Here is a 12,463-nt window from a genome sequence, read left to right on the forward strand (position 1 = left end):
AAGTAGCAACAAAATAATTTTAAGGTGGTGGTGGGGGGTCACCATAACCTGAGGAACTGTATTAAACGGTCACAGCATTAGGAAGGCTGAGAAACATTAATCTACAAGGTTGGAGAAATTCAATGAAAATGTACATATGTAACTGTGTGGAAGATGGCTTTTTCTGACGTGCTGTAGGGCACCCTCATGGTAACTAAGGCATATATAGTAGTTTGAGGAAGGAACGGAACGATGTGAACTAGTATTTCAGAGCATGAAATGTAGAATCAAATTTTAGTGTCTCCTAATTTAACTAGATGATTAATATTTCTCAACTGAAAGTGTAGCAGGAAAAGAAGGTAAAGCATGCAGTGTTAAAGTTCAGCCGAGACTCAATCGGGTTCCAGCTGTATGTGGTGACAAGCACCGGCTGCTTCTTTAAGATTTGCTTCTAAAGGCCAGCAAACTGTACCTGGACTATTGACTAACTGGTGTTGATTCAGAAACCATGGCTCTGTTTACTATAGCTCAGAAAAACCATGTGGTGCACACTGCAAGCTCTCCCATGGGATCAAGATGAGACTAGACCTGTGTTTGTAGTCACATGCTTGCTTGTTCCGGGTAACAAGTGATAATCACAGATTTTATTTCTAGTCTTCACATATTTAACTTGTGTAATCAAAGACAGTAATATTTGTCCTTTTAGCCATTTGTCCACCTATTATATACTTTAAAGTACATTGCTAGCTGTTGGAGTTCAAGGGATGGTTAAGGGGGTCTTTGTCTTTAAGTAATTAGTATCTAACATTAGAGAGGCACATGTGTGATATAATGTGATAAATACTCTAAGAGAAAATGTTAGTACAGTAACCTTGAAGCATAAGCAAATAAAAACCAGAAAATGATTGAAAATCAGAAATAAAGAGTAACAATTAAACGGGTCAGTTTTCTGGTACCTAGAAGGGCATCACAATAGCTCTGGCAGTAGAATTCAAAAGTGCTTAAAATCATAGAAGGTACTTGGAAGGTGGTTCTAGAGACAACCTTCAGTAATCTTTTTTTCTTTTAGACAGAGGAAATTGAGTGTCACTCGACCAAATGACATAGTTATTTAAGCTTACACAGCTAGAAAGTGGTGAGAGTTCTCTCTCTCCTGACATGACTCAGCCATAGTGCCTGTTAGCCTTTTCTTTTCCAAGATAAGTTTGGGACATAATTAAGACACCAGATGCAACAAGATCCTAGCATATGATTCTGACTATATGGCCTTGACAAAATTTCTTGCCTTCTCTGAGTGTCAATTTCTTCCTGTGAAATAGGAAGTTAATCGTTCAACCTTCTTTGGAGAATACTGTAGCACATCTGTCCATTAGAGTCCTTACAGCATAGAGTGTGTTTGCTTCGTGATGGGTTTTAAGTTTTGTTTTCATTTCTTTTCTTTGTCTATTAGAGATGGTAATTTAGAATGGTGTAAATGCAGTCAAAAAATGATTACAAGTTTGTGTTGTTTTTATTTTATTACATTAAAGAATGAAAGAGAATCAGATTCCCAAGTAAGATAACTCTTACTTAAAAGTTGTTTTTTTTTTTTTTCCTTTTCCTGGTTACAGCTTATGGGTATTACTATTAGATGATCTCAGAACTAGATTGACTTTACACATTAAACATAGTCAAGTAGGTGAATCTGAAATGTAACAATTATGATGACCATAACTGAAATGTATATTTATAGATTTAAAAGTCTATTCTATTTATGGCACAAAGAGAATGATAACATCGCAAATGAACACATGAATAGACAAGTAACTTCCAGTGTTCAGATACATGGAGGTGATACAAAATTAAAGCACAATGTGATACAATGATATATTCTCTAGAATGTTTAATTATAAATCATGGACAGTAGAAAATGTGAGTGAAGGTTTGAAACAACTGGAGATCACATAATCTCATTGTGCAACAGAAAATTACATTAACAACTTTAAGAGACTTAGCAGATCATATTAAATCTAAACATTCACATACACAAAATCAGCAATTCTTAAATATATATCCCAATCAAATACATATGTGTGCTGTGGGATGTTCTGTATGTTAAATGTGTTGCTCTGATTGGTTAATAAATAAAACACTGATTGGCCAGTAGCCAGGCAGGAAGTTTAGGTGGGACAAGGAGAGAGGAGAATTCTGGGAGGAGGACGGCTCAGACAGGGAAGCCGCCAGCAGCCATGATGAGAAGCAGATGTTAAGGTACCGGTAAGCCATGAGCCACATCGCAACTTATGGATTAATAGAAATGGGTTGATTTAAGATATAAGAACAGTTAGCAAGAAGCCTGCTGCGGCCATACAGTTTATAAGTAATATAAGTTTCTGTGTGTTTACTTGGTTGGGTCTGAGCAGCTGCAGGACTGGCAGGTGAGAGAGATTTGTCCTGACCGTGGATCAGGCAGGACCAGGAACTCTCCAGCTACATATGTGTGTCAACCAAAAGCCTGTACAAAATTCAGAGCAGGTTATTCAACAAAGTTCAAAGTGAGAAATTACCCAGAAGCCTAACGTCATTGGAATGGACGACTTGATTATCATCTATTGGTACTATCAGTTTCTAGACAACTTAAAACAATCTATAGCTAATTGCAACAATATTGATTCTCACAAGCAATGTTTAGTAAAATAAGACATATACAGAACAGTATATATTGTGTGACTGCAGTTATAGAACTAGCAAGTCTAATTCACTCTACACTGCCAAACAAGAGGAAAGTTAATAACTATCCTTGAAAGAAATTCTGACTAGAAAGAAGTCTAAGAGGAATATCAGGAACACTAAATATTCTGGGGTTTTCTTAACAAGATATTTGTTACTTAGATATATTGATGATGTAAGAATTCACTTAGCTATATGAAATTATAATGTGTGCATGTCTGTATCAATTTCATATGTCAGTAAAATGTTTTAATGAAAAATAAAATTGTAGAGCAGGTGAGGTGGCCCAGTAGATAAAGGCACTATGGTCAAGCCCCATGACCTGAGTTTGATGCTCAGAACCCATATGGTAGAAGGAGAAAACCAGCTATCACAAACTGTCCTCCGATTGCCACACATTACATCATTGTACACACGCTTCCAAATAAATAAATGAATGTAATAAAAATTGTTTTTGTACATGAAAATATGAGGAAATACCACATCAATGATGTATGGTTAAAAAGAACCATTAATATATTATACTGTATAAGCTTAAGTGCATGAGTGCCAAATATTTCATCATGTTAAAATTTTGAATGGAAGCCAGGCGGTGGTGGCGCATGCCTTTAATCCCAGCACTCAGGAGACAGAGCCAGGCAGATCTCTGTGAATTCCAGGCTAGCCTGGTCTACACAGCAAGATCCAGGACAGGCACCAAAAACTACCCAGAGAAATCCTGTCTCGAAAAAACAAAACAACAAAACAAAAGTTGAGTGGAATGTGCCCATGAAAGGGACATGAAAGGCAAGTATTTGTTAACATTAGAATTTGTTTTCATGAACTATAGAAATGGTTCCACTGGTAAAGTCCCTGCCACATAAGTCATGGATGGGAGTTCAGAGCCCCATCACCCACATGAAAGCCAAATTCAGTAGCAACACGTGTCTGTAACACAGCACTGTGGTGGGAGGATGCAAACAGGTAGATCCATGGAGCTTATTGGCCAACCAGCATAGCTAAATTAATGAGCTGCATGTTCATTGAGAGACCTCAAAGCAAAAAGTGGAGGGTGAGCAAGGAGATACCTGACTTCAACCTCTGGCCTTCACATATATGCACACATACATGAATACACACACATACACACATGCACATACCCACACAAACATGTACACACATCACAGACACACATCCAAAAATAAATAACATATATTTTTAGGAAATAACTGTGATTTTCTTAATAATCAACTTTATGTAATTCAACATAAAAAGGAATACAGTAATTAAGGTGTTGTCTTTGATTTTTTTAATGCCAATCAGACCTGTATTCAGTTCTTTTAAGAAATGACCCTAGCTAACTTTTATTCAGAACTTATGCATCAAGTATCTTTGAAAAGTACCTTAATGTGCTAATTAGTTTGTTCTTGAAAAAGATGGCCAGTTTAAAGATTAGAATAAGCAAGGTTGTTCAATGTCTCATAGTGGCAAAGTTGGAAACTGCACTGTCTCTAAATTACTAGCCTTATTATCTGGTGGTTTTAATATTTGATTTTTTTCTCCATATTATATTTAGCTAACGATATCAATTTATTTTCTATGACCTATGTGTTGTTTTTACTGCCTTGCAATTGCAGACATATCAAACTGTACAGAAATGAATTAGTAACAGTTCAACACAATCTCCACTGCTGTGTTTCCCCAGCAGAGTCTGTGATTCTTGATTCTGTGAACGTATTTGCTCTGTTTCTCTTTCACTCACAAAAAATTTAAGTCAATCATTACATTTCTGATGAAGATATAAACACATGATAAAATTATAACTTCAAGGGCAAAATAGGACTATGTCAACTTCACAGATACCTAAGAAATAGCATGATGAAGGGTTTCTTAACATTATATAAATGAAAGTATAGCACTCAGAATTAATTTTTGTAGTCAGTCATAGAGGATGCCATATTTATGAAAACACTTATACTCAATTAATATACATGTGCTTGTCCTATGCTACAGGGCTATTACAACATACTGAGATGATATTATAGTATAATGAGTATTAGGTACTATAGGAGATTATACCATGATGATATACTTTCTTAAAAACTGAGCATTATCAAAACTTTCCTATAACAGAGAGATTGTTATGACACACAGAAAAGTTGACCAAGTGCTTAAACTTTTTTTTTTTTTTTGGTTTTTTAAGACAGTGTTTCTCTGTGTAGCTTTGTGCCTTTTCTGGAACTCGCTCTGTAGCCCAGGCTGGCCTCGAACTCACAGAGATCCACCTGGCTCTGCCTCCCGAGTGCTGGGATTAAAGGCGTGCATCACCACCACCTGGCGAAACTTCTTTATTAAACACAATAACCTATCAAATTTCCCAGGCCTTTTATATCTAGTTGGGTACACAGTGAATTTTGGACAGATGTGTTAACTCTTCCAGACTTCATCCCTAACCTTTCTAGAGAATAAGTTCTCTGAATATCTTTATTCTGTTTCTTTTTCTGCATATTGGTAGCCTGAAGGAACTGGCTGAAAGACAGTGAATCATGTGGGAAGGATGGGAATTCCTAAATCATTGGTAATGTGTAGCCAGAAGCAACAGCCTTGGACTTTGTGTTAAAAACAACAACAAGAAAAAAAAACAACTTTCATTATACTAAGTTACCCAGAATTCCAGTTTCTTGGTTAGCACAGCAGAGCTTAGAGAATGCTGATTTATATCCTCTACTCATAATCATTCAGAGTTAGAGAAAACTTTTCTGTTTCTCTCTATATTTCAGATGAATGAAATTATCTTGATTACGTTTCTTTGTAAATAGTGAGTTTTTTCAATGCACATACTAATTTCATTTATGAAATTCTTTATTTAGCTATTTATATGAGGTTATAAATGCTTGAAGAAACGCCAGCCAAAACAAAAGCATCTCGATAATTATCTATATCAAACATATGGCATGGTCCTTATGTCAACTTATCCATCTGCTTCTTTTCACCTAAAGAAACTATCTTCCTGAATCATACATGTATATTTACTTGGCCTTTTAAAAAATGGTACTTTCACTGTATTGACTGGTATTCATATAAAGAATATACATTTTTCAACTTCAAATGTTTTAATTTCATAAAGTATCATCAGTTCCAGTTCTGGATAAAATGCAGTAGATATATTTTATCTTTTCTCTCTTTCCAAACATAACTTTGCTATCTGGACAGAATGGAGGGAACTAGTATTTTAAACCACTGAAAAGGTAATTGGAGGAAGCAGACCATAATGAATGCTGGAATTTGAAGTAGCACAGAATTTACTCTCAGTTTAACATTTTTTCTGTTTTATAATGCCCAACTTGAAACCAATACAAGCAAAACCTGGAAGTTATCACCAAAGGCCAGACCTACAGCTTGGCAGGTGCTATCTACCTGTGGCTGCAAAGACTAAGAAAAACAATTTTTTCTTTCTTTCTTTCTTTCTTTCTTTCTTTCTTTCTTTCTTTCTTTCTTTCTTTCTTTCTTTCTTTCTTTCTTTCTTTCTTTCTTTCTCTGTCTCTCAGTTTCTGTCCCTCTCTGTGTGTCTGTCCTCTGTGTGTGTGTGTGTGTGTGTTGTGTGTGTGTGTGTTTATTTGTGGTGTGTCGTGAATATACATGAGTGTGTGGGTCTCCCTCATTCATGCAAAGGTCAGAGCCAGATGCTATGTGTCTTCTTCTATTGCTTTCTGCTTTATTTATTGCCTTGAAGCCAAATTTCTCAATTAATGGTAAACTTACTCTTCTAGCTCTCTGGATCTCTTGGGTTTTCCTTCTTTCTTAGCTCAGCTTTGTACATGGGTGTAGGGATTCATAACATAGGTCCTCTGCACTCTGATGCAGTGAACCAACTCCCCACTCCTCAGAAAAGGAACTCTTAACAGTCTGGAGAAAGTGCAAATATAAATCCCTAACATGACTTGTGTGATTCTTCATTTTCTTCTGCCCTAGTAACTAGGCAGATCTGTGGTGGGGATGCAAGAGGCAGTTTTAAGGGGGCCTAGCAAGGGAGGACACTCTAAGGGGTAATGTACTTACCTATTCTATGGGGCAGCAACTTTTGGGGGATCATACAAACTGGTTTAATATGGGTTAGTTCATTATCTATTCCTTTCACTTGAAAAAGGACATTAATTTGATCACAGTAGTCCACACATTCCAGATAGAATAATTAGAACTCAAGTTTCTGGTAAGTGAACCAGAATGGATGGAGAAAAATAAAAATAGAAAAATACAGGGGAATTTTCAAGAAGAGATTCCACATATTTGTTTATGAACCCCAACATTTACTCCAAAGTTACCATACAAAGACTGCTTTGTCATTAATAATTTCCTTTATCAGTAAATTTATCTTCCATATAAATCATAATACATTTTGTTGACCTCTATTTTGTTGCCTATTTCTGCTATTTTTTGATGTATATTACCTTCTATTTTTGGAGATGCATTCTCTGGACTAATTTTTATTTAGTTTTATTTTCTGACGTTTGAAGGGGACTCATGCACAGTAGGGGCTCCCTTCCAGACTCCAGATTAGGCACACTCCACACCCAAACACCTGTTTTCACAGAGAGATCCTTTAGTAGGTGGGGAAGAAAAGTTACAGTTTCTGCTTTCTGACTCAGGCAGAAAACAACATCAATTGATCTAGCAGGTGTCATTAAGAAGAGAAAGGGGGAGGTCTGTATTGGAATGGGCTAGCATGTGGGGATAAAGGAGATAGAGATGAGGAAAAAGGGGAAGGGATATTTGTTCCTGAGGGACAAAGGACTGCCTCTGGATTGAGAGGAGACCAACTTGGCTCATAGGCAAATGGTGTTTTATAAAGTTAAAGGGGGAAACCCTGTGTTAGGCTGAGGTGTTTAATTTTAATTGGCATGTTAATTACATAAACCAAAGGGGGCTTCTGATTGCTGGACTTTTGTAGTCAGCCTCAGGAGGACAAAGTGGTCAAATAAGGAAATAGGCCTTGGTGGCTAACTTTAGGAACGTAATCTAACGGTTTTTAGCAAGGCAGAGGGAATAGGGGAGAAGGGTAAGGCCTGCCGGAGTCACATGTTCAAGCGGGCTAGTGTCCCTTCAGGGTTGAGATTAGAACACTCAGGTCCACGTGTCTGCTAAGCTCTCCTGTTGACCTCCACTCTCAGTCTACTACATAGTCTAGCATATTTGATATATACTTTCAGGGATGGCAAGACATCTCAGCAGTTTGGAGCACTTGTTCTTGCAGAGGATCTGGGTTGGATATCCAGCACCCATTTGATAGCTCACAACAAATCATAATTCCAGTTTCAGAGAGTTTAACACCCTCTTCTGGCCTCTGTGGGCACCAGGCATGAACTCATGTAGTGTAGGTACATACATTCAGGCAAAACAGCAATACACATCAAATAAAAAGAAATATTTTTAAAAAGCAAATGGATATCAACATCACTAATTATAAGAATTACCTCTATATTAATATTAGTGACTGTGGCTTTTTAATCCCTCTGTCAGGCTCCACTGTCCAGTGCTTTCTCTAGCTTTCCTTTTCTGCTAGATTTAAGATATTTTTTTATGTGATTGAACATGTTGCTCCAGTTGTAATTTTTCCTAAAATGGTTTGATTATGGTTAAATTTAATAACTTACTTTTTTATTCTCCCCTCCCTCCACTCCACTCACTTCCCCCCCACCTTCCCTCTACCCAAGATAGACTCCTCCTCAGTTTCTCTTCAGAAAAGGCAGGCCCCCCTGAGATATAAGATGCAATAAGACTAGGTGCAAACCCTCACATCAAGGTTGGATAAGGCAACCAGTAGGAGGAAAAAGGTGCCAAGTGGAAGCAAAAGAATTGGAGACACCCCCACTGTTAGACACATCACTGTTAGATGTCCCACAAAAAAAAAAACCCAAACTACAGAACCACAACATATATGCAGAGGGCCTATTGCAGACCCATGAAGGCTCCCACTTCAGTCTCCGTGAGCCCCTATGAGCCCTGCTTAGTTGATTCTGTGGGCCATGTTCTGGTGTCCTCAACCCTTCTGGCTCCTTCAATCCTTCCTCCCCCTCTCTGCCAAGTTCCCTGAGCTCTGCCTAATGTTTGACTGTGAGTCTCTGCATCTGCTCCTCTGTTCCTATCAATTACTGGAGGACAGCTCTCTGATGACAGCTGGGCAAAGCATTGATCTATGAGTATAGCAGAATATCATTAGGAAAAATTTCATGGACTATTTTTTTGCCAGTCTTGCTTGGATCTACTCTAGGTCTCTGGGCCAGTCAGCTTCTTGTTCCTGGCCATCCAGGCAGTATCAGATATGGGCTCATTCTCCTGGCATGGGCCTCAAGTTAGAACAGTCAATGGCAGCCCACTTCCACAAACTCTGAGCCATCATTGCCCTGGCACAGCTTGCAGGTAGGTTGAAGGTTTTGTTGCTGAGGTGGAGTCCCAGTCCCACCACTGGAAGCCTTGCTTAGTTACAGAGGATGGCTGGTTCAGGCTCCATATCCATCATTACTAGGAGTCCTTGCTAGGGTCACCCTCATATGCTCCACTGAATTAGGTTTCCACTTTGCCCCCCACAAATGTCCCCCAATTCCAGTCATATCTCCCAGTACTCTCTCCCTCTGTCTTACCCTCCATAACCTGATGCCTCCTGTTCACATCTCCACCCATCCCTAGTACACACAAAAAATCTGTTCTATTTCCCTTTCCCAGGGAAATCTATGTGCTCCCCCTTGAGCCTTCCTCGTTACTTAGCTGTGGGGGCCCACAGGGTCTCCCTAGTGAGACCCTTACTCAAGTTCAGAGAATCTGAGCTTGCTTTACCCAGTAGGGCTGTGTAATGGGGTGAATTGGTCATGCGCATGGTTATCAGGTGTTTTGAATGGTCTATACTTGGCTGTATGTTGTGCTTTGACCTTGGAAGGGGGAGGTCTTTTGCCTTGCCCCTTGGCATTGTATAAAAAGCCCTTTTCATAAACCTTGATGTGGCTGGGTATTGACCCAGGGCCCTCCTAAAGCTATCCTGTGTGTCTCTCTCTCTCTTTCTTATCATCTCTTTATATCTTTTTATCTATCATTTCCTCATTCCTCTCTCCTCCCCACGAGAACTCTTCAAAAGGTTGGAGACTGCAGCAGACTCCCACACTTAGCTTCCATGGGTCTGTGGATTGTAGTATGCTTATCTTTTACTATAGTGGGTAGCTGTTCCAGGTTTGACCTTGAAACGCTGACCCTAGAGTGACAGCAGGTAACTGCCACACCTGCCTATAACCTGTCCCTGGGGCTGACCTGCCCCTGGGGTGTGGCTAAGAGGGAGCCCCTTAAGATTTAGGGGCATAGGTGTCTGGCCCTTCTGGATACCTCATGGTCCTGGAAGCTGGATGGGACACCAAGACAGAGTTCTCTGCTGGATGGTCCGTCATCTCTCCCAGATCCTGTAACCAACATTTATTGGATGTATGTAAGTTATCTCAGAAATAAACCTCTCTTGATTACCAGTTAAATTATGCGGAATCACCTCGTTAATTACAGTAATATTTTATTTTACAGCTAATATCCATTTATAAGTGAGTACATACTATGTTTGTCTTTCTGGGTCTGAGTTGCCTCACTCAGGATGATTTTGTCTTTTCCGGTTCCATCCATTTGCCCTGAAAATTTCATGATGTCATTTTTAAGAACTGAGTAATATTCCATTGTATAAATATACCACATTTCTTTATACATTCTTCAGTTGAAGGACATATACCCTGTTTCCAGGTTCTGCCTATTATGAATACAGCTTCTGTTATGAACATAGTTGATCAAGTGTCCTTGTGGTAGGATGGACAATCCTTTGGGTATATGCCCAGGAGTGGTATATAGCTGGATCTTGAGGTAGAGAGATTCCCAACATTCTGAAAAACCATCATATTGATTTCCAAAGTGGATGTATAAGTTTGCACTCCTACCTGTAATGAAGGAGTATTCCCCTTGCTTCACATCCTGGCCAGCATAAGTTGTCACTTACATTATTGATCTTAGCCATTCTGACAGGTGTAAGATGGAATCTCAAAGTAGTTATGATTTGCATTTCCCTGATGGCTAAGGATGTTAAACATAACTTTGTGTTTCTCAGCGATTTGAGTTCCTCTATTGAGAATTCTGTTTAGATCTGTACCTCAGATTTTAATTGGATTATTTTGTGGGGGTTTTTTAATATATACTTTTGTGAGTTATTTATATATTTTGGAAATTAGCCCTCTATTGGATGTGAAGTTTGTGAAATTTTTTTCTGGTTCTATAGGCTATCATTTTGTCCTATTGATGGTGTCCTTTGCCATTCATAAGCTTTTCAGTTTCAGGAGGTCCCATTTATTAATTGTTTATCTTAGTGCCTGTGCTATTAGTGTTCTGTTCAGGAAGTTGTCTCCTGTGCCAATGCATTCAAGGCTACTACCCACTTCCTTTTCTATCATGTTCATAATATCTGGATATATGTTGAGGTCTTTTATCCACTTGGACTTCACTTTTGTGCAGGGTGATAAATATAGATCTATTTGCATTCTTCTACATGGCAGACATCCAGTTAGACCAGTACCATATGTTGAAGATGCTTTCTTTGTTCCACAGTGTATTTCTGGCTTTCTTATAAAAAATCAGGTGTTCATAGATGTGTAGATTTATCACTGGGTCCTAGATTTGATTCCATTGATCAACATGTCTGTTTTTATACTAATACCATGTGGTTTTTATTACTATAGCTCTGCAGTACAGCTTGAAGTCAGACATGGTTATAACTCTGGAACTTCTTTTACAATTCAGGATTGTTTTAGGAGAATTTTTTCATTGATTTATATGTTAACAACTTTTTAGGAATGTTGCATGTATATATCAATAAGTGTATATTCTCCACTGATGCAATTATAATTACATAGGATATTCTCTCCACTCTAATAACAATCATAATCTTGACAATTGTGTTACTTGCTAATTCTTTTTCTTTAAGATTTATTTTATTTTATGTGTTTGCCTGCATTTATGTCTGTGAACAATGTCTGGTGCCCAAAGAGGTCAGAGTAGGGCAGATAACCTAGAAATAGAGTATCAAATGGTTATGAACCACCATGTGGATGCTAGGGATCAGACCTTGGTCCTCTGCAAGAGTAACAAGTGCTCATATCCAGTGAACCAATTTTCCAGACCCATTACTTAACAATTCTTATATTTATTAATTTCTATTTGTTTATCTTATATATATGCTGAGTTCACTGGATAATTTGTGAAGAATCAAAGATGTACTAAAATCTCTAACCTTGAAAAGGAGTTTATAATATAGGGTTTTAATTTAGGAGCTGTGCATGTTTGAAACCTATTTTACAATTACATAAATGCTTTAAAGTACTCTACTTACCTGGTCACATCAACCTTTTTTATGTCACAACTCTGCTGCTGCAAATTTTAGTTAAAGTCTTCTTTTTTCATATAACACAACTAAGAGCATTACTCAGATTATGATATTGCTAATAGTCTTATTTCCAGAACTTCCATGTTTAAGTCCTCTGTATAAGCATGTAAGTATATGTGTGTGCAGGCATGCCAGTGTAGTGGAGATTGAGTGCTTTATCACTCAGCTAATACTCTAATTTCTTGTTTCAATGTTTGGATGTTCAAATACATTGTGTCTCATAAAATTGAAATCTGTCTGAAATTTTGATTTAATTTGTGCCTCTGTGACTTTAAAATTTTATGGTTTTATCTTTTATATTTATTATAATTATTGACACCTTTGTTTATCATCTTCATTTGT

Source organism: Peromyscus leucopus, chromosome X (assembly GCF_004664715.2).
Source record: "Peromyscus leucopus breed LL Stock chromosome X, UCI_PerLeu_2.1, whole genome shotgun sequence".
NCBI lineage: Eukaryota > Metazoa > Chordata > Mammalia > Rodentia > Cricetidae > Peromyscus > Peromyscus leucopus.